The sequence below is a fragment of the Lactuca virosa genome, chromosome 6 (assembly GCF_052849685.1).
Source record: "Lactuca virosa cultivar CGN04683 chromosome 6, Lactuca_virosa_CGN04683_v6, whole genome shotgun sequence".
Lineage (NCBI taxonomy): Eukaryota > Viridiplantae > Streptophyta > Magnoliopsida > Asterales > Asteraceae > Lactuca > Lactuca virosa.
In genome coordinates, this window is record NC_136431.1 from 72,630,948 (window position 1) to 72,653,827 (window position 22,880).

Here is a 22,880-nt window from a genome sequence, read left to right on the forward strand (position 1 = left end):
GGACGCAAATGGCAAGTCTACGAGATGATGGAGCTTAGATTCACGACGTGAACCTTATGTTCATAACGTGAAATTGTCTTGGACAGTCTATAAATGGCAAGTCCGACCTCTTCTCTTCTTACACCTAAACTTCTTTCTCCTCTCTCCTTTGCTGAACCCTCTTGCATCCCGAGCCCCGACAACCTCGTACCGTTGACCGTTTCTGCTTAGATTACATAAAATCACGCTACTATGATGAGTTTCATGACCCCACTTTCTAATATTTCGGGGGAAAACGCATGCTAAATATTGTATATACATTATGTCTATATGATACTATATTAGTATCAACGTAGATAGTTATGATAACCAGGGTATAGTTGTTCTAAATGTAATATTTTGAATATTACAACTATTATCAACTTGTCAGCATGTTATTATACTAATGTAGATCTTGAGTTATACTTAGGATTCTATATATATGTTGTGTGCGATATAGTTCCGAAGTTATATTCAGAAGTTATATATGTTAATTTATAAAGTATGTTGCTATTATTGGTTTTATATCAAGATAAAACTTGGTATGTTATATGTTGTTATTGTTAGTTTTATGACAAGATAAAACTTGGTATGTTATATGTTGTTGTTGTTATTGGTTTTATGTCAAGATAAAACCTGGTTTTACTTCAAGTTATAGTTGTTATACAGCCTAAATGTTATGAAGTTAGGAGTAATGTTTAAAAGCATAGTCTAGTAACTTAGGGTTTTAGACATGAAAATGATTTTGTTGTTAGAGCTATAGGAAGTCGTCGAAGTCTACATGAGTAATTGTATTCATCAACTAAGATTGGGGATCTTAGCGGAAATCCTCTGAACTATAACCGCTAATCCCGTATGAGCGAGGAAGTCGTGTATAATTAGTATACGGGTTGACCACCCCACTTGTGATTGTTAGCTACAGTCAACCATAAGCAAGTGACGAACTATCCTTTTACTTGTTATTGTTCCGGCATTGATGAAGCGTACAGTGTTGTTCTCATGGAAATCATGAGTGTATTGTTTCTCATGGAAATCATGAGTGCATTATTTATCATGGAAATCATGAGTGTGTTTTATCAGAGGTATTGTCTTGTAGCAGCGGTTACAGGCTCATGGTAGCAAATTGTTAGAAACATTATACTTTGTCGTATAGAAGTATTAATGTTAAGTATAAGTTTCCCCCTACTTATACCTTAGGCTCAAGGAATTTTTAGGTATAACACTTAATTGATAAGTAAACAATTATACCTAATATATATACTAAATGTTGGAGAGTCAAAATGATACTTTCAAAACTATACTTTTGAACTTGGAAAATGTATTATTTTTATATGGATTCAAAACCTGTGGGCTCACCAACTTTATGTTGACGTATTTTTAAATGCATGTGTTTTCAGGAAATTGAAAAGCTGGTATGTATTCTAACAGGAGAAGTTTTACTATTACCTTTCTGTTCGTTAAGAAGTATACAATAGTCGAATATTATGTAATAGGTTCTAGAAAAACAGTAATGTAACTTTCAATTATCAATAAAGGTATGCATTTTCTTTAGTACTGTTCAATGTATGTTATATAACTGTGATACGAAGAATGACGTTACACCACCCGGTGTTTCCGCCGATGGGCGGGGTGTGACAGTATTCCAGAAAAATCCTCCGAGAATACGTCCGGGTACTCTCGTACCACTGGTACATCATCGAATGTCGTCTTACCCTTATCTCGGGTATCCATGACGTAAGCAACATAACCTGGGCAACCCGGCTGAAAGTAGCGTCTCGCTCTTGCTGCTGAACAAAGAATCGGTTCGCGTTGTGGTCTCTCACCCTGAATCACTAAATCTCCCCCACTACGAGTACGAACCCTCACTAGCTGCTTTTCGTAATCGATCACTTCCCCATTGGGGCTCAACCAATCCATACCCACGATAACCTTATTCCTTCGCAGGGGAATAGGAACCAAGTCCACTGAAAACTGCTCATCAAATAACTGAAGTGCACATCCTCTATTAACTCTCGCGACCCTGACGGTCCTATCATCTGCTATCTTGACGTCAAGTGGGCAATCCAACTCCCCCACAGCTCTGCTAAATCGCTTGCTAAGTGCAAGCGACACAAACGATCGGCTAGCCCCCGAATCAAACAATACCATAGCTGAAATGTCGTTTACTAGGAACGACCCTATAAACAACACATAAAAATGAGTAAAATCAAAAGTAATAAAGAGAAGATGGAGAAAATACATACCAGCAACCACATCAGGAGTCGCTCGTGCCTCCTCTGCTGTCAACTGGAAGGCTCTGTTCTTCGCCACTGGCGCCTCAGCACGACCCTGTCGGCAATCTGTAATCCTCAGTGTGGTAGGAGCAGGTACCACCACCTATCCTGCTGGCACTAAACTCAGACACTGGGACTTCTTGTGTCCCCTCTGCTTGTTGTGGTGGTAGTAGTGGTAGTAGTTGTACAATCCCTACTCATATGCCCAGTCCGACCGCACTTGAAGCAGCCGGAACTTCCCGCCTTGTACACCCCATCGTGCAACCTGCCACACTTTCCACACCGATTGTGGCTCTGCTGTCCCCTAGACCTGTGATCAGACACCTTGGGCTTGTTTCCCGAACCTGTTGCGCCAGACGCAACCTCTGACTTCCTTTTCCTCTCCATCTCTATATCAATTTCCCTCTCATGAGCCCTCGCAATCATGTCCTCCAGCGTCTTGCAGCTGGAGCGGCTCACAAACTGGCGGATATCACTCCACAACATCTCATGATATCGAGCCTTCTTCATCTCCTCGTCCGCCACATACTACGGAACGAGGATGGCCCTCTCCCTAAACTTGGCGGTAATCTCCGCCACAGTCTCTGTCGTCTGCTGGAGATCCTGAAACTCCCTAGCAAGCTGCTGCACCTCAATGACAGGTGCGAACATAGTCCTGAACCTGGTCGTGAAATCACTCCAGGTCATCGCATCCAAAATTGATTCATCACCAATAGCTCGTTCGATCTCCTCCCACCAATCTCGTGCCCTGTCCTTCAGAAGGCAGGATGCTAATCTGACCTTGTCCCCCTCGGGACATCTGCTGGTGCGGAACGCGTTGGTGACATCCTCCAACCATATGGTACTCGTAATGGGGTCCCGAGCCCCATGGTAGTCAGGAGTTCCACAAGCTCTAAACTCCCTTAAAGTCAATGTGCGCGATCCCATCATGGTTGCTATCTCAGTACGGAACGCGCCCATCTTCTCATCCAGAAGCTCTAAGATACCCTCCTTGACCGATCCAAAAATCACAGGAGTCTGGTCTAATATGCTGCGTGTGACCTCTGAGGAGACGAACTCGCTGGTCTGCTCATCTAACTGCCCGGCTCCAGAGCCTGAGCCTGATCCCTCTCCTGAACCTCAACTACCAACTGCTGGTCTAAGGCGTAAAACCACCATTCTGAAAACACATCATAACAAGCGTCAAAATACTAATATAACTGGAGGGATCACATATACTATAAGTTCCCTGGTATTATCTCAGCCTTCCTAGATTCGAGTATGGATCCTCTGCTTTCAGTAGTACGGGCCCATACTGCCTTCCACATCTATTCGTACTTTCCTCAAGAACCGCCTTTACTCCACCAAGTCCCTTCTACTGCTACTGCTCTCTTCTACTCTCATCCTAGGCTTGCCGTAGGGTAATCACCATCCCACTCTCCACCATCAGCTTCATACGAAGTCCCTGCTTTCTTCCTCTAATTAGCTCGCAAATACTATTGCATATCACTCAGTCTAGATAATTCTTCAAATGAGAGATCCTACCCTACAACGGTTAGACTCAAACAAGAGCTGCGAAATAGGGCTAGACCTAACCTTTTGAAATTATTTAGTCCTTGCAATATATAACTTAACATATTCGTTTACTAGTTAGTAAAAGATAACTAGAACTCCTAAAAGCACAAAGCAAACAGCATTCGAGCATTGAGTTCACATAATCAAGCATATACTAATCAGGCTGTCATACTGACTAATCTGTACTAGCATGCAGTTCATAGAGCTGAGATACATATAACAGGCACATAAGGTATCCTTCCTAGATCCTTAGTCTTTACTAGCATGCAATTCTCATAAAGCTGATACATATATAATAGGCACATAAGGCATCCTTCCTAGATCCTTAGTCCTAATCTAGCATGTTGTTCTCATAAAGTTGAAAAACATATCATAACATAAACTTGCGTGGGTAATTCGGGAGTACTTACTTGAGCTCGGCTGATTTCATGCACCACACCCTTTTCTCCTTTCAAAGTTCTTTTCTTTATACTTTTTCTAAAATTGTTTTCTTTTCTAAAAATCCTTTTATAAACACGGTTTTTCTTTTGAAAACTTTATGCCACTTCCTTAGTTTGAGTTCAGACACACCCGAAAGTGTGCCCGAATCCCTCAAACCAAGGCTCTGATACCAACTTGAAACATCCCAAAAATATGACCCAAAAATTTTATTTTGGAAATATTATAAGAAACTATAATCATCCATAATCAATTACAAAACCAAGTGTCATGTGTCTCAAAATTTCATAGGAAATACTGTATCAAAACAAATGAGAAAAATATATCAGAGTCTCAATAAATCCCAGGCTGAAATCCATGGTGTGTGCTGTGCGATCATCCCGAGCCTTCCCTTTGCTAGTGGAAGTACCTGAAACCAAAACTGAAACTGTAAGCACAAAGCTTAGTGAGCTCCCCCAAACTACCATATACCATACAATAACACATATAACACATATTGGGTCTTGCCCCCTGCATCGGGCCCCGCCCGGCATCGGACCGAAGCACGACATAACTTGGGCCCCGCCCGACATCGGACCGAAATCCGGAATAACTTGGGCCCCGCCCGGCATCGGACCGAAGTCCGAAATAAACTGAACATAACATAAACATAAACATATAACATAATCACTTATATTGCATCGGGCTTGCCCGACATCGGACCGGAGTCCGGAACATATAACTCATATCATAACATGCATGAGTCACGAAGACATCAAGCATGCATAACTATTTCTCAGGACCACCCCGGCATCAGACAGAAATCCGAAGTACTATGATCTAAACGAGCCTGTATTGTAGTCGTAGACCCATTCCTACTGGAAGGAAACTCACCTCTTATGACTGAATGCTGAAACGCTGAGTGAGGGATCCCTATATGCTGCTCTGGCGGCTCTCCGGCTATAAATTCTATCACAACACTTAATCAAAAACTGGTAATCCTTCTTAGGGTAAAATGACCATTTTACCTCTGGTCAAAGTCAACATCCTGGCCAAAGTCAAGTCAAGGTCAACCCCAGTCAACTCAACTCGTGGTCCCCTGAGTCAACTCGTCGAGTCCTTCTTCTGACTCGTCGAGTTCTTTCTGTAATAATAATCGGAACATCTCGACTCTACTCGCCGAGTCCCTCCTTTTACTCGTCGAGTCTTTTATCTCCCGAGTCCTAATCTTGTCCAACTCACTGAGTCACCCCCCCAATCCATGGTTTCACTCACAACCAGAAAAGGTTTGGGAAACTCGACCCGGCTCGCAGAGAAATAAGAACAACTTGGCGAGTTCCTTGCATGCTAAAACCATACAGTCGATTCTAAATGATTCCAATGCTTCTAACTCACAGATCTGGGCTCCGAAGGCTAACATAACAAGTACATTTGCTAACTTTACATGTATGTGTGAAGATATAGGACCAAAACACTCATTACAAGCTAGGAATGGAGATCTAAGTCATCACATAGATTATGGTTGCATAAAGGTGGCAACTTTGAGCCTCTAGAGCTCAATAGAGCCCATATCTGAAGTCTCTACAACCCCAAGAGTTCAAATCTCGGAATAGCCTTGGAAATAGCCCTAAAACTCACAACATTCATGCTAGAGGAGAGATCTAATTGAAGAATAGCCAAGGTATAAGCTTTATACCTTTATGAAGACAACAATGAGTCCTTAGCTATGGATCTCCAACCTTCCTACTGCAACTCCAAGCTTTTGCTTCCTTCCTCAAGATTAAGATCACAAAATGGCAAGAACTAGCTCAATACTTCACCAAAACTAAGTAGGGTTTCGAGAATGGGTTGTGGAGGTCATGGAGGCTGGGGTGGAGACCCATAATGTTTCTTAAATAGGGTGCGAACCCTAAGGATTAGGGTTTCCTCCTGATGGACCTACTCATCGAGCCTATTCGCGACTCGTCGAGTAGTTCACTTAAACCCCGCGATCAAACTGACATCTACTCGAAAAGTTCGGGCTACCAACTCGTCGAGTAGATCTTATAAAATGAGCAATCAATGAACTAAATACGTACCAGGAATGGGGCGTTACAATTCTCCCCCACTTGCCGTAGACGTTGTCCTCAAAGTCTGCTGAATCTGAAAATAACTACGGGTAGTGCTCCCTCATCTCCTCCTCGGGATCCTATGTCCACTCTGAACCCTTTCGGTGCTGCCATTGCACCTTCACTAACTCCACCCTCTTATTCCTCAACTTCTTCGTCTTGCGATCTAAAATCGCAACTGGTTTCTCGATGTAGTTCAAGCTGTCATCAACCTGAATATCCTCAAAGGGTACTACCGCTGAATCATCCACTAAGCACTTCCGTAACTGAGAAACATGGAACGTGATGTGGATCTGGCTGAGCTCTGTTGGAGGATCTAATCGATAAGCATCCCGACCCACCCGGGCCAAAACCCTAAATGGACCAATGAACCTGGGGCCCATCTTGCCCCGCTTCTGAAACCTGATAATACCCTTCCAGGGTGACACTTTCAGGAGGGCCATATCGCCCACCTGAAACTCCAAGTCCAAACACCGCTTATCGGCGTAGCTCTTCTGCCGGCTCTGAGCAGTCTGAAGCCTGCTCCAGACTTGCTGAATCCACTCCTTGGTCTTGAGTACTACATGCGTACTCCCCATGACCCTCTGACCAACCTCACCCCAACAGATTGGGGTCCTATACTTCCTCCCATAGAGCATCTCTAAGGGAGGTCGATCTATGCTGGCATGGTAACTATTTTATATGAAAATTCCGCCAACGGAAGATACGTATCCCAACTGCCACCGAAATCTAGGACACATGCCCGAAGCATGTCCTTGAGAGTCTTAATCGTTCTCTCGCTCTGTCTATCCGTCTGAGGGTGGAAAGTGGTGCTAAAGTGGAGACGAGTACCCATCTCATCGTGGAACCGCTTCCAAAACCTGGAAGTGAAACGGACATCTCGGTCTGAAACCACCGAGACAGGCACTCCATGACGTGCCACTATCTCTGGCACATAAATCTCGTCATGGGAAGCTTAGTGATGAAATCCATAGTGATATTCTCCCATTTCCACACGTGAATGTCTAACGACTGCATCTTTCCATGAGGCCTCTGGTGCTCTGCCTTGACCTTTCGGCAGGTTAGGCACCTCTCCACGTACCAACTACGTCCCACTTCACGCAGGGCCACCAGTAATCGGGTCGAAGATCTCTGTACATCTTCTTTGCCCCTGGGTGGATGGAGAACCGGGACTTGTGGGCCTCATCCATCAGCATCTGTCATACTCCGACCTAGTACGGTACCCAGACCCTCTCATGCAGGGTCAACAATCCTCGGCTATCGTAATCAAACGAAGCTACTCGGCCCACAATCCTCTCGCACTTCTGGCGCTCCTCCTTCAGGCCCTCGACCTGCGCCTCCCTAATCTGCTCTAGCAGTGGAGTAATCACTGTCATCCGCAAACAGATATCCCGGATCGGAGCCGCTACCGCCTTGCGGCTCAGGTTGTCGGCCACTATGTTGGCCTTGCCCGGGTGGTAAATGATCTCACAGTCGTAATATTTTACCACATCTAACCACCGACGCTGCCTCATGTTCAGATTCGGCTGATCCATGAGGTGCCTCAAACTCTTGTGGTCCGTGTAGATAGTACACCGGACCCCGTAGAGGTAATGCCGCCAAATCTTGAGAGAGAACACCACCGCCCCCAACTCCAAATCATACGTCGGGTAGTTAGCCTCGTGAGGCTTCAACTGTGTCGAGGCATAAGCTATCACATTCCCCCGCTGCATCAACACTACTCCCATACCTCTGATCGAAGCGTCACAGTAGACTACAAAGTCATCTACTCCCTCTGGCAGGATAAGAATCGGCGCCTCGCACAGTCGCTGCCTGAGCATCTAAAAAGCTGTCTGCTGCTCAGGACCCCAGCGAAACACCACTGACATCTTGATCAGTCGGGTCAGCGGAACTGCTATCTTGGAGAAATTCTGGATGAATCTCCTGTAATACCCTGCCAAAACCAGGAAGCTTCGAATCTCGAATGGAGATTTCGGGATCTCCCACTGCATCACGGCCTCTATCTTGGCCGGATCTACCAAAATACCCTTCTCGTTGACGAGGTGCCCAAGAAACTGCACCTCGCGCAACGAGAACTCGCACTTGGAGAACTTCGCGAAAAGTCTTTCCCTCCTTAGTGTCTCTAGCACCTCTCTCAGGTGCTCCTCATGCTGCTCCTAAGTCTTGGAGTAAACAAATATATCGTCAATGAATACTATTACAGATCGATCCAGCGTCGGCCTGCACACGCGGTTCATGAGATCTATGAACCTGGCCGGAGCATTGGTGAGCCCAAAGGGCATCACCACAAACTCATAATGACCATAGTCGGTCCTAAAATCGGTCTTCTGCACATCATCACCTCTGACCCGCATCTGGTGATATTCAGACCGTAGATCAATCTTGGAGAACCAAGATGTCCCCTGAAGCTGGTCGAACAAATCATCTATCCTCGGGAGTGGGTAACGGTTCTTCATCGTCACCTTGTTCAACTATCGATAGTCTATGCACATACGGTGCGACCCGTCCTTCTTCTTTACAAACAGGATCGGGGCTCCCCATGGTGAACTGCTCGGCCTGATAAAACCCTGTCTAGCAGCTCCTGCAGCTGTGTAGACAACTCCTGCATCTCGGGAGGAGCCAACCGATATGGTGCCTTGGCTATCAGAGTCGCACCAGGGACCAGGTCAATCCGAAACTCAACCTGTCTCTCTGGAGGTATTTGTAACACTAGTCAAAATAGGTCAATAAACAATCACATGTGATTATGCTAATCATGTAATGTGATTTTGTTAAACTAGTAATATGTTAAACGTGCTATGTAGTTCATGATAAATTCTAATACAAATATGAACTTTCTATTTTGACTCAACTCAAAGTATACGTCTATACGATTCCAAAAATATAGAGAACGTCTGAATCTGACTTCGCATGAAGAAGTTATGATAAACCGAACACTATAAATCTCTATAACTAGAGGAATTTAAAATAGGCTTAGAATTAGCTATTTTAATCTATTAGAGAGTTGTAGTAGTTATAATTATCTACGTGTGCATATAAAGAACGTCAAAAACGAAGTTCGTATGCAAAAGTTACGACCTTCCGCAGTTGCAGCTGTCTGAGAGCATGACACGTGGCAGGAAACCCTAACTGTATGGATTCACGACGTGAACCTTAAATTCACGACGTGAACCTTAAATTCACGACGTGAAAGTAGTCCAGGACACATTTCGGGGCTAGAAAACATGTGTGAAGTCTACGGGAGTGAGGTGTTGGATCCCCACGATGTGAACATAAAGTTCACGACGTGAAACTAGAATCGTGACACCTTCCGAAGCTAGGACGTAAATGGCAAGTCTACGAGATGATGCAGCTTAGATTCACGACATGAACCTTATGTTCATAACGTGAAATTGTCTTGGATAGCCTATAAATGGCAAGTCCGACCTCTTCTCTTCTTACACCTAAACTTCTTTCTCCTCTCTCCTTTGCTGAACCCTTTTGCATCCCGAGCCCCGACGACCTCGTACCGTTGACCGTTTCTGCTTAGATTACATAAAATCACGCTACTATGATGAGTTTCATGACCCCACTTTCTAATATTTCGGGGGAAAACACATGCTAAATATTGTATATACATTATGTCTTTATGATAGTATATTAGTATCAACGTAGATAGTTATAATAACTAGGGTATAGTTGTTCTAAATATAATATTTTGAATATTACAACTATTATCAACTTATCAGCATGTTATTATACTAATGTAGATCTTGAGTTATACTTAGGATTCTATATATATGTTGTGTGCGATATAGTTCCGAAGTTATATTCAGAAGTTATATATGTTAATTTATAAAGTATGTTGCTATTATTGGTTTTATATCAAGATAAAACTTGGTATGTTATATGTTGTTATTGTTAGTTTTATGACAAGATAAAACTTGGTATGTTATATGTTGTTGTTGTTATTGGTTTTATGTCAAGATAAAACATGGTTTTACTTCAAGTTATAGTTGTTATACAGCCTAAATGTTATGAAGTTAGGAGTAATGTTTAAAAGCATAGTCTAGTAACTTAGGGTTTTAGACATGAAAATGATTTTGTTGTTAGAGCTATAGGAAGTCGTCGAAGTCTACATGAGTAATTGTATTCATCAACTAAGATTGGGGATCTTAGCGGAAATCCTCTGAACTATAACCGCTAATCCCGTGTGAGCGAGGAAGTCGTGTATAATTAGTATACGGGTTGACCACCCCACTTGTGATTGTTAGCTACAGTCAACCATAAGCAAGTGACGAACTATCCTTTTACTTGTTATTGTTCCGGCGTTGATGAAGCGTACAGTGTTGTTCTCATGGAAATCATGAGTGTATTGTTTCTTATGAAAATCATGAGTGCATTATTTATCATGGAAATCATGAGTGTGTTTTATCAGAGGTATTGTCTTGTAGCAGCGGTTACAGGCTCATGGTAGCAAATTGTTAGAAACATTATACTTTGTCGTATAGAAGTATTAATGTTAAGTATAAGTTTCCCCCTACTTATACCTTAGGCTCAAGGAATGTTTAGGTATAACACTTAATTGATAAGTAAACAATTATACCTAATATATATACTAAATGTTGGAGAGTCAAAATGATACTTTCAAAACTATACTTTTGAACTTGGAAAATGTATTATTTTTATATGGATTCAAAACCTGTGGACTCACCAACTTTATGTTGACATATTTTTAAATGCATATGTTTTCAGGAAATTGAAAAGCTGGTATGTATTCTAACAGGAGAAGTTTTACTATTACCTTTCTGTTCGTTAAGAAGTATACAATAGTCGGATATTATGTAATAGGTTCTAGAAAAACAATAATGTAACTTTCAATTATCAATAAAGGTATGTATTTTCTTTAGTACTGTTCAATGTATGTTATATAACTGTGATACGAAGAATGACGTTACACCACCCGGTGTTTCCGCCGATGGGCGGGGTGTGACAGTATTCCAGGAAAATCCTCCGAGAATACGTCCGGGTACTCTCGTACCACTGGTACATCATCGAATGTCGTCTTACCCTTATCTCGGGTATCCATGACGTAAGCAACATAACCTGGGCAACCCAGCTGAAAGTAGCGTCTCGCTCTTGCTGCTGAACAAAGAATCGGTTCGCGCTTTGGTCTCTCACTCTGAATCACTAAATCTCCCCCACTACGAGTACGAACCCTCACTAGCTGCTGCTCGCAATCGATCACTGCCCCGTTGGGGCTCAACCAATCCATACCCATGATAACCTTATTCCCTCGCAGGGGAATAGGAACCAAGTCCACTGAAAACTGCTCATCAAATAACCAAAGTGCACATCCTCTATTAACTCTCGCGACCCTGACGGTCCTCTCATCTGCTATCTTGACGTCAAGTGGGCAATCCAACTCCCCCAGAGCTCTGCTAAATCGCTTGCTAACTGCAAGCGACAAAACGATCGGCTAGCCCCCGAATCAAACAATACCATAGCTAAAATGACGTTCACTAGGAACGACCCTATAAACAACACATAAAAATGAGTAAAATCAAAAGTAATAAAGAGAAGATGGAGAAAATACATACCAGCAACCACATCAGGAGTCGCTCGTGCCTCCTCTGTTGTCAACTGGAAGGCTCTGTTCTTCGCCACTGGCGCCTCAGCACGACCCTGTCGGCTGTCTGTAATCCTCAGTGTGGTAGGAGCAGGTACCACCACCTGTCCTGCTGGCACTAAAATCAGACACTGGGACTTCTTGTGTCCCCTCTGATTGTTGTGGTGGTAGTAGTGGTAGTAGCTGTATAATCCCTACTCATATGCCCAGTCTGACCGCACTTGAAGCAGCCGGAACTTCCCGCCTTGCACACCCTATCGTGCAACCTGCCACACTTTCCACACCGACTGTGGCTCTGCTGTCCCCTAGACCTGTGATCAGACACCTTGGGCTTGTTTCCCGAACCTGCTGCGCCAGACGCAACCTCTGGCTTCCTCTTCCTCTCCATCTCTATATCAATTTCCCTCTCATGAGCCCTCGCAATCATGTCCTCCAGCGTCTTGCAGCTGGAGCGGCTCACAAACTGGCGGATATCACTCCGCAATATCTCAGGATATCAGGCCTTCTTCATCTCCTAGTCTGCCACATACTACGGAACGAGGAGGGCCCTCTCCCTAAACTTGGCGATAATCTCCGCCACAGTCTATGTCATCTGCTGGAGATCCTGAAACTCCCTAGCAAGCTGCTGCACCTCAATGACAGGTGCGAACTCGGCCCTGAACCTGGTCGTGAAATCACTCCAGGTCATCGCATCCAAAACTGATTCATCACCGATAGCTCTTCCGATCTCCTCCCACCAATCTCGTGCCCTGTCCTTCAGAAGGCAGGATGCTAATCTGACCTTGTCCCCCTCGGGACATCTGCTGGTGCGGAACGCGTTGGTGACATCCGCCAACCATATGGTACTCGCAAGGGGGTCCCGAGCCCCATGGTAGTCAGGAGCTCCACAAGCTCTGAACTCCCTTAAAGTCAATGTGCGTGATCCCATCATGGCTGCTATCTTAGTACGGAACGCGCCCATCTTCTCATCCAGAAGCTCTAAGATACCCTCCTTGACCGATCCACAAATCACAGGAGTTTGGTCTAATATGCTGCGTGTGACCTCTGAGGAGACGAACTCCCTGGTCTGCTCATCTAACTGCCCGGCTCCAGAGCCTGAGCCTGATCCCTCTCCTGCACCTTAACTACCAACTGCTGGTCTAAGGCGTAAAACCACCATTCTGAAAACACATCATAACATGCGTCAGAATACTAATATAACTGGAGGGATCACATATACTATAAGTTCCCTGGTCTTATCTCAGTCTTCCTAGATTCGAGTATGGATCCTCTGCTTTCAGTAGTACGGGCCCATACTGCCTTCCACATCTATCCGTACTTTCCTCAAGAACCGCCTTTACTCCACCAAGTCCCTTCTACTGCTACTGCTCTCTTCTAATCTCATCCTAGGCTTGCCGTAGGGTAATCACCATCCCACTCTCTGCCATCAGCTACATACGAAGTCCCTGCTTTCTTCCTCTAATTAGCTCGCAAATACTATTGCATATCACTCAGTCTAGATAATTCTTCAAATGACAGATCCTACCCTACAACGGTTGGACTCAAAACAGAGTTGCGAAATAGGGCAAGACCTAACCTTTTGAAATTATTTAGTCCTTGCAATATATAACTTAACATATTCGTTTACTAGTTAGTAAAAGATAACTAGAACTTCGAAAAGCACAAAGCAAGCAGCATTCGAGCATTGAGTTCACATAATCAAGCATATACTAATCATGCTATCATACTGACTAATCTGCACTAGAATGCAGTTCATAGAGCTGAGATACATATAACAGGCACATAAGGTATCCTTCCTAGATCCTTAGTCTTTACTAGCATGCAATTCTCATAAAGCTGATGCACATATAATAGGCACATAAGGCATCCTTCGTAGATCTTTAGTCCTAATCTAGCATGTTGTTCTCATAAAGCTGAAAAACATATCATAAAATAAACTTGCATGGGTAATTCGAGAGTACTTACTTGAGCTCCGCTGATTGCATGCACCACACCCTTTTCTCCTTTCAAAGTTCTTTTCTTTATACTTTTTCTAAAATTGTTTTCTTTTCTCAAAATCCTTTTATAAACATGGTTTTTCTTTTGAAAAATTTATACCACTTCCTTAGTTTGAGTTCAGACACACCCGAAAGTGTGCCCGAATCCCTCAAAGCAAGGCTCTCATACCAACTTGAAACATCCCAAAAATATGACCCAAAAATTTTATTTTGGAAATATTATAAGAAACTATAATCATCCATAATCAATAACAAAACCAAGTGTCATGTGTCTCAAAATTTCATAGGAAATACTGTATCAAAACAAATGAGAAAAATATATCAGAGTCTCAATAAATCCCAGGCTGAAATCCATGGTGTGTGCCGTGCGATCATCCCGAGCCTTCCCTTTGCTAGTGGAAGTACCTGAAACCAAAACTGAAACTGTAAGCACAAAGCTTAGTGAGCTCCCCCAAACTACCATATACCATACAATAACACATATAACACATACTGGGCCTTGCCCCTGCATCGGGCCCCGCCCGGCATCAGACCGAAGCATGAAATAACTTGGGCCCCGCCCGACATCGGACCGAAGTCCAGAATAACTTGGGCCCCGCCCGGCATCGGACCGAAGTCCGAAATAAACTGAACATAACATAAACATAAACATATAACATAATCACTTATATTGCATCGGGCTTGCCCATCGGACCGGAGTCTGGAACATATAACACATATCATAACATGCATGAGTCACGAAGACATCAAGCATGCATAACTACTTCTCAGGACCACCCCGGCATCGGACAGAAATCCAAACTACTATGATCTAAACGGGCCGACATTGTAGTCGTAGACCCGTTCCTACTGGAAGGAAACTCACCTCTTATGACTGAATGCTGAAACGCTGAGTGAGGGATCCCTATATGCTGCTCTGGCGGCTCTCCGGCTATAAATTCCATCACAACACTTAATCAAAAACTGGTAATCCTTCTTAGGGTAAAATGACCATTTTACCCCTGGTCAAAGTCAACGTCCTGGCCAAAGTCAAGTGAAGGTCAACCCCAGTCAAATCAACTCGTGGTCCCCTGAGTCAACTCATCGAGTCCTTCTTCTGACTCGTCGAGTTCTTTCTGTAATAATAATCGGAACATCTCGACTCTACTCGTCGAGTCCCTCCTTTGACTCGTCGAGTCTTTTATCTCCTGAGTCCTAATCTTGTCCAACTCACTGAGTCACCCCCCCCCCCAATCCATGGTTTCACTCACAACCAGAAAAGGTTTGGGAAACTCGACCCGGCTCGCAGAGAAATAAGAACAACTCGGCGAGTTCCTTGCATGCTAAAACCATACAGTCGATTCTAATGATTCCAATGCTTCTAACTCATAGATCTGGGCTCCTAAGGCTAACATAACAAGTAAAGTTGCTAACTTTACGTGTATGTATGAAGATATAGGACCAAAACACTCATTACAAGCTAAGAATGGAGATCTAAGTCATTACATAGATTATGGTTGCATAAAGGTGGCAACTTTGAGTCTCTAGAGCTCAATAGAGCCCAGATCTGAAGTCTCTACAACCCCAAGAGTTCAAATCTCGGAATAGCCTTGGAAATGGCCCCAAAACTCACAACATTCATGCTAGAGGAGAGATCTAATTGAAGAATAGCCAAGGTATAAGCTTTATACCTTTATGAAGACAACAATGAGTCCTTAGCTATGGATCTCCAACCTTCCTACTGCAACTCCAAGCTTTTGCTTCCTTCCTCAAGCTTAAGATCACAAAATGGCAAGAACTAGCTCAATACTTCACCAAAACTAAGTAGCGTTTTGAGAATGGGTTGTGGAGGTGATGGAGGCTGGGGTGGAGACCCATAATGTTGCTTAAATAGGGTGCAAACCCTAAGGATTAGGGTTTCCTCCTGACGGACCTACTCACCGAGTCTATTCCCGACTCGTCGAGTAGTTCACTTAAACCTCGCGATCAAGCTGGCATCTACTCGACGAGTTAGGGCTACCAACTCGTCGAGTAGCTCTTATAAAATGAGCAATCAATGAACTGAATACGTACCAGGAATGGGGTGTTACAATTCTCCCCCACTTGCCTTAGACGTCGTCCTCGAAGTCTGCTAAATCTGAAAATAACTCCGGGTAGTGCTCCCTCAGCTCCTCCTCGGGCTCCTATGTCCAGTTTGAACCCTTCTGGTGCTGCCATTGCACCTTCACTAACTCCACCCTCTTATTCCTCAGCTTCTTCGTCTTGCGATCTAAAATCGCAACTGGTTTCTCGATGTAGTTCAAGCTGTCATCAACCCGAATATCCTCAAAGGGTACTACCGTTGAATCATCCACTAAGCACTTCCATAACTGAGAAACATGGAACGTGCTGTGGATCTGGCTGAGATCTGCTGGAAGATCTAATCGATAAGCAACCCGAACCACCCGGGCCAAAACCCTAAACGGACCAATGAACCTGGGGCCCATCTTGCCCCGCTTACGAAACCTGATAATACCCTTCCAGGGTGACACTTTCAGGAGGACCATATCGCCCACCTGAAACTCCAAGTCCAAACGCCGCTTATCGGCGTGGCTCTTCTGCCGGCTCTGAGCAGACTGAAGCCTGCTCCAGACTTGCTGAATCTACTCCTTCGTCTTGAGTACTACCTCCGTACTCCCCATGACCCTCTGACCGACCTCACCCCAACAGATTGGGGTCCTATACTTCCTCCCATAGAGCATCTCAAAGGGAGGTCGATCTATGTTGGCATGGTAACTATTGTTATATGAAAATTCCGCCAACGGAAGATACGTATCCCAACTGCCACCGAAATCTAGGACACATGCCCGAAGCATGTCCTCGAGAGTCTTAATCGTTCTCTTGCTCTGTCCGTCCGTCTGAGGGTGGAAAGTGGTGCTAAAGTGGTGACGAGTACCCATCTCATCGTGGAACTGCTTCCAAAACCTGGAAGTGAAACGGACATCTCGGTCTGAAACCACCGAGACAGGCACTCCATGACATGCCACTATCTCTGGCACATAAATCTCATCCAGCTTCTCGGCCGATATGCTCTCCTGGATCGGTATGAAATGAGCAATCTTGGTCAACCGATCCACGATGACCCATATCGAATCGACCCCACGTGCGGTCCTGGGAAGCTTAGTGATGAAATCCATAGTGATATTCTCCCATTTCCACACGTGAATGTCTAACGGCTGCATCTTTCCATGAGGCCTCTGGTGCTCTGCCTTGACTCTACTCGTCGAGTTCTTTCTGTAATAATAATCGGGACATCTCGACTCTACTCGCCGAGTCCCTCCTTTGACTCGTCGAGTGTTTTATATCCCGAGTCCTAATCTTGTCCAACTCACTGATTCACCCCCAATCCATGGTTTCACTCACAACCAAAAAAGGTTTGGGAAACTCGACCCGACTCGCAGAGAAATAAGAACAACTCTGCGAGTTCCTTGCATGCTAAAACCATACAGTCGATTCTAAATGATTCCAATGCTTCTAACTCATAGATCTGGGCTCCTAAGGCTAACATAACAAGTAAATTTGATAACTTTACGTGTATGTGTGAAGATATAGGACGAAAACATTCATTACAAGCTAGGAACGGAGATCTAAGTCATCACATAGATTATGGTTGCATAAACGTGGCAACTTTGAGCCTCTAGAGCTCAATAGAGCCCAGATCTGAAGTCTCTACAACCCCAAGAGTTCAAATTTTGGAATAGCCTTGGAAATAGCCCCAAAACTCACAACATTCAAGCTAGAGGAGAGATCTAATTGAAGAATAGGCAAGGTATAAGCTTTATACCTTTATGAAGACAACAATGAGTCCTTAGATCTGGATCTCCAACCTTCCTACTGCAACTCCAAGCTTTTGCTTCCTTCTTCAAGCTTAAGATCACAAAATGGCATGAACTAGCTCAATACTTCACCAAAACTAAGTAGGGTTTCGAGAATTGGATGTGGAGGTGATGGAGGCTGGGGTGGAGAACCATAATGTTGGTTAAATAGGGTGAAAACCCTAAGGATTAGAGTTTCCTCCTGATGGACCTACTCGCCGAGTCTATTCCCGACTCGTCGAGTAGTTCACTTAAACCCCGCGATCAAGCTGGCGTTTACTCGACGACTTAGGGCTACCAACTCGTTGAGTAGCTCTTATAAAATGAGCAATCAATGAACTAATACGTACCAGAAATGGGGCGTTACATTCTATCCTTGGGACCAAAATGAACTAAAACTCACAGTGGTAGATCTAAGAGATGAAAGATCAAGATCAAAGCTTTATACCTTCATCAAGCTGAGAATGAGTCCCAAATGCTAGATCCATAAGCTCCTCCTTGATTCCCATCTTTGCAACAAGTTCCGACTTCTTGAAATGCACCACAAACCACCCAAAAATGCACCCACAAAGCTCACAACACTGTTGGATGAAGCTACCACTCGAAATTAAGGTTTAAGGCTCTGAGAATGAACGGGAGGTGCACCCCCCTCATACTTAAGGTGCTTTAAATAGTGAGCCAACCCTAAAAATTAGGGTTTAGGGACTTTGAGCGTACGCTGGGCGTACGCCTCTCCGCACCTGCGACCATAAATCCTTACACGCTGGGTGTAACCCAACTTACGCTGGGATTACCCAGCTAAGCACACGCATGCATTCCTTGCATGCATGGGCTGCCTTGTCACAAAACTCCATTAGCGGCTAAAATTGACAATAACTTCAAAATGCCATAACTCCTTCATTCTAAGTCTGTTTCCAACGAACTTCATATCCATGAAAAGGTGGCGGGAAGACCTACGCTCCTAGCCATACTCCCAAGCCTAAAACCTTCCGGATAAAGCCGAGACCCCATAAAAGACCGAATCGCTTATACCATGGGCCTCTGAACCCGCAACCGAAGTACTTTTCAAAACCGGGTGTTACAACTCTCCCCCACTTAAATTAGATTTCGACCTCGAAATCATTCCATACCATCCTCACGCCAAATAACTAAGGCCTCATGGCCACAGCCTCGAGCATACCCTAGCCTTTCCAAGGTAACCGAAACCAACCCTCGTAGGGTTCTAGAACCCGAAGATGAACGAATTCCTTGCAACCTGATCACACCTGCTTCATCTGAAATCTGAGGTTTCAAGATGGTCTGACTCCCTGACAACTGCCCACATCAAATCATCATTGAACTGATTTCACAAGAACCCAACCTAGATAGAATACTTCCCACTCGCAATACCTTGAGGCTTCCTAAAGAACAAAATCACCGATCAATTGCACACACAGACTCTTGCTTCCACATGGATGCTTTCCTGAAGAACAACCGAGGACCTCTCTGGTCCCAACCTGTCTGCCAACTGTCCGTAACACCGTACACCTACCTGATTGCTGAGCCAAAACACACTCAGCAGTCCCCTGCGACGTCCGAAGGATACCTCGTCTAACCATAACTGCCCTATCTCCTTCAATCCATTTGATCCATCTGATCGAGATAGGCTGACAACTTGTCGCCGCTGAATCTGACGCAAAAAGGGTGAATACTACCAGAATAGTTGTAGTCTTACATCGTACCCGATCACCTTCGACCTGAAGTTTCCTGATTCCGATATGTCGTGGCTCTATTACGGATAGAGCTACCCGAGGCACATCACAATGGCTCAAACTACCATCAATACCAACCCGTTCACCACCCTGGAATTCTGCCCTCGATGCCCTTGGCATATAGATGCCCCACATCCCATCTCACTGAAACAAAATCTTGCATGAATTCCGATTCAGAATCCTATCCAAATCCGAATTGTTACTCCGCTACTATCCATAGATCCTCGAATCGGAATTTGTGTAATGCTCCATAACTTCCTGTCATCCTTTACTCGACCGATTAATAAATACCCTTAGCCAATTCCCTGAGACTTCCAGTCTCACACCCGGTCTAACCTCCAGGTTCTTATGAGGTCTAATAACAGGGCTACCCAGCTGTAGCCCTACAGAAACAGGCACTACTCATCCGTATGATCCTTTATCTCATGACCCAACCCTTGGCTCAGCACTCTCTATCGGTTCCAACCTGAATTACTATAACCATCCGGGCTCGCCCCCGGATAACTAATCGGTCAAACACATCTGGTCCGGATCCTAACTAAGATGTGGCTCCCCCACAACCCTGCGAACTAGCCTGCCCTAGTCCAAATCACCTGAAAGAGTTCGTGAATGCTACGGCACCCCCACAGTCTTACAACACTCTCTACTGCTAGTGAATGCTACGGCTCCCCCGTAGTCTTAAAACACTTTCACCCTTGCTTCTGTCCTGGATACCTGGACGATTCTCCCCCACTTAGATCCAACTAAGTCCGCTCGACACACGAAAACTGAAGGATTCCCAATCCTCATTACGTTCCAATGTTCACCTTGCTGACGACTGGTGCTTACCAAAGCTTGAACACCCTGAATAACCCTTCCAAATCAACACGATTCCCGATAACCACTAGGGGCAATCACGGTACACGCGGAATCCATTCCGTGAGATACATCCGTCTGAAGATCTCTCAAAGATTTCTCGACATGCTGAATGGCATCTGACAACCCTAGCTAACCCAGACAATAGCATAAAACCGACCTGAGATCTAACTTATCATAATTCCCAAGCGATACAAATACCCGATATCCACCAGAATTGGCCGAAGATAGCATATCCGCCAGCATCTAGAGGAATCCTGACCACCTCCTCCTGGGTCACCTCGACCACCCTGAGAACATGATGAAACACTTCATTCCGATGCCAATGACAATCCAAACCCTTGGAACGAAACTCCGTCGTGCAGTGTCTGCAAGCGTTGCACTGGATCCGACCCTGCTAGCCTTTCAAGGCTGGTCCAGACCCTTGGGTCTCCGCCCGAGACCCTCCAATAAATTCACCTGACCTGAATCTCTCTCATTGAGGTACTCCTAATCAATCTTCCGTCCTCGGCTCTGATATCCATATCATTCAGGGTCTCGCACCTTGATCCACTTACTAGCTCAATCGTCACGGCTACACTGCAATAGCTGGAGCAATCTCTGCTCTAAACTGGGCTACAAACTATCCCTGAGACTTGGTCTCTAATCCCGAACGTGCAATAGATCGCACAATCCTTGCCGCCTGATCCAAGGTGAATTCAAAATCCTGGCAGTCTTTCCACTAACTGGCTCACCACCGGAGCTGGGACCAAACCCTGGTCCTACCCATGCGTACTCATCCCCATTCTGCGAAGCAGCTATCCCACGATCAAGGCATAACCAAGAACTCTCCTTCATATAAGCTTCTCATATTCTCTAAGACTCTCACCGATTCGAGTATGAATCATGTGCTTTCAGTAGTACAGGCGCAATACTACCTTCCACATCTATCCATACTTTCCTCAGTAATCCTCCTGAATCCTCCAAATCACTTAATCCACCGGTACACTAAATGTTTTCTAAACAGCAAGATGATCTCTACCGTAGCACCTCCTAGGCTCCCCATAGGTTCCCAACCTTCCCCTGCCCTCATCTGCTGAAAGATTCCCACTAATGTCAACTAGCAACCTCATGAATATAGCCACATGTAGCAGAGATCAGATAATCCTTCAAGTAAAAGACTCATACCTAGAACGGTTGGACTCATACAAGAGCTGCGTAATAGGGTCAAGTCCATTACTCTGAGATTATCCATTTTGTGCTACATGTGACTTAGCATATTCACTTAATAGGTAAGTCACATTAATAAGAGTCCTACAAAGCACAAAGCAAGCAACATTCAGGTAATCGGTAAATCTAACCAACATACACTAAACAAGTCATTCTATCCGCACATACATTCCGCCAGCAGGTAACACCTGTCGCTAACCTCATCCTAGGCTTACCCTAGGGTAGTCTCCGTCCCATGAACTATCTTAACATTCGGCTCACAAACCACCACTCATGACGTTCGCATCCATCCATCCTCGCTGCTGCTGCCTTATGCATGCAAATTATACACAGAACAGGATCTAATAGATAGTCGAATAATAGATTATACCCTAAGACCACAGGAAATAAGGTCAAATCAACTATTCTAAGGCTATAAGATCCTAACCGTATATAATTTTCAAAACATACACATTGCAGTTACAAATACCAATTATCATTCTCATTCCAGCATGACATCCAATATCATCATGGCTACAAGCACTGTATATCAGGCCAACCTATTGCTGACTACTCAGCACTAGCATGCAAGTCTACTAGGTCATACAACATATACAGGCATCTCCCCAAGCCCTAACTAGCATGTGATTCAAAGATTCATAATCAAATCATAATAGATAACAAATGTGGGTATTTTGGGGAAACTTAATCGAGCTCGGTTGATTGCATGCACCACACCCTTTCTTGTTTTAAAAATTCTTTACTTAAAACATTTTCCTTTGAAATTTTTTTAAAAAAACTTACAGATCCTCAGTTTGAGTTCAGACACACCCGAAGGTATCCCCGAATCCCTCAAACCAAGGCTCTGATACCAACTTGTAACGACCCAAAAGTCAAGAGTAAAAATTTCATTTTTAATATAGCTAAAACACTAATACCATTTATTTCGAACATTTCAAAACATCGTTAAGTAGAACATTTATCAGAGTTCATTCCAAAATCATTCATTGCGGAAATCATAGGTGTGTGCATTGCGATGAATCTGAGCTCTTCTTTTCCAAAACGTTGATATCTGAAACCAAAACTGTAAACCGTAAGCACAAAGCATAGTGAGTCCCCCAGAGCATACCCCACACACAATCCATATAACACATATCATAGTATCCATAAAATCTATCTCTACCGCATACCACATATCAATTAGCTATAAAAGCTACCTCTACTACATAATACAGATCAACTAGGTACAAAAGCTACCTCTACCACATATCACATATC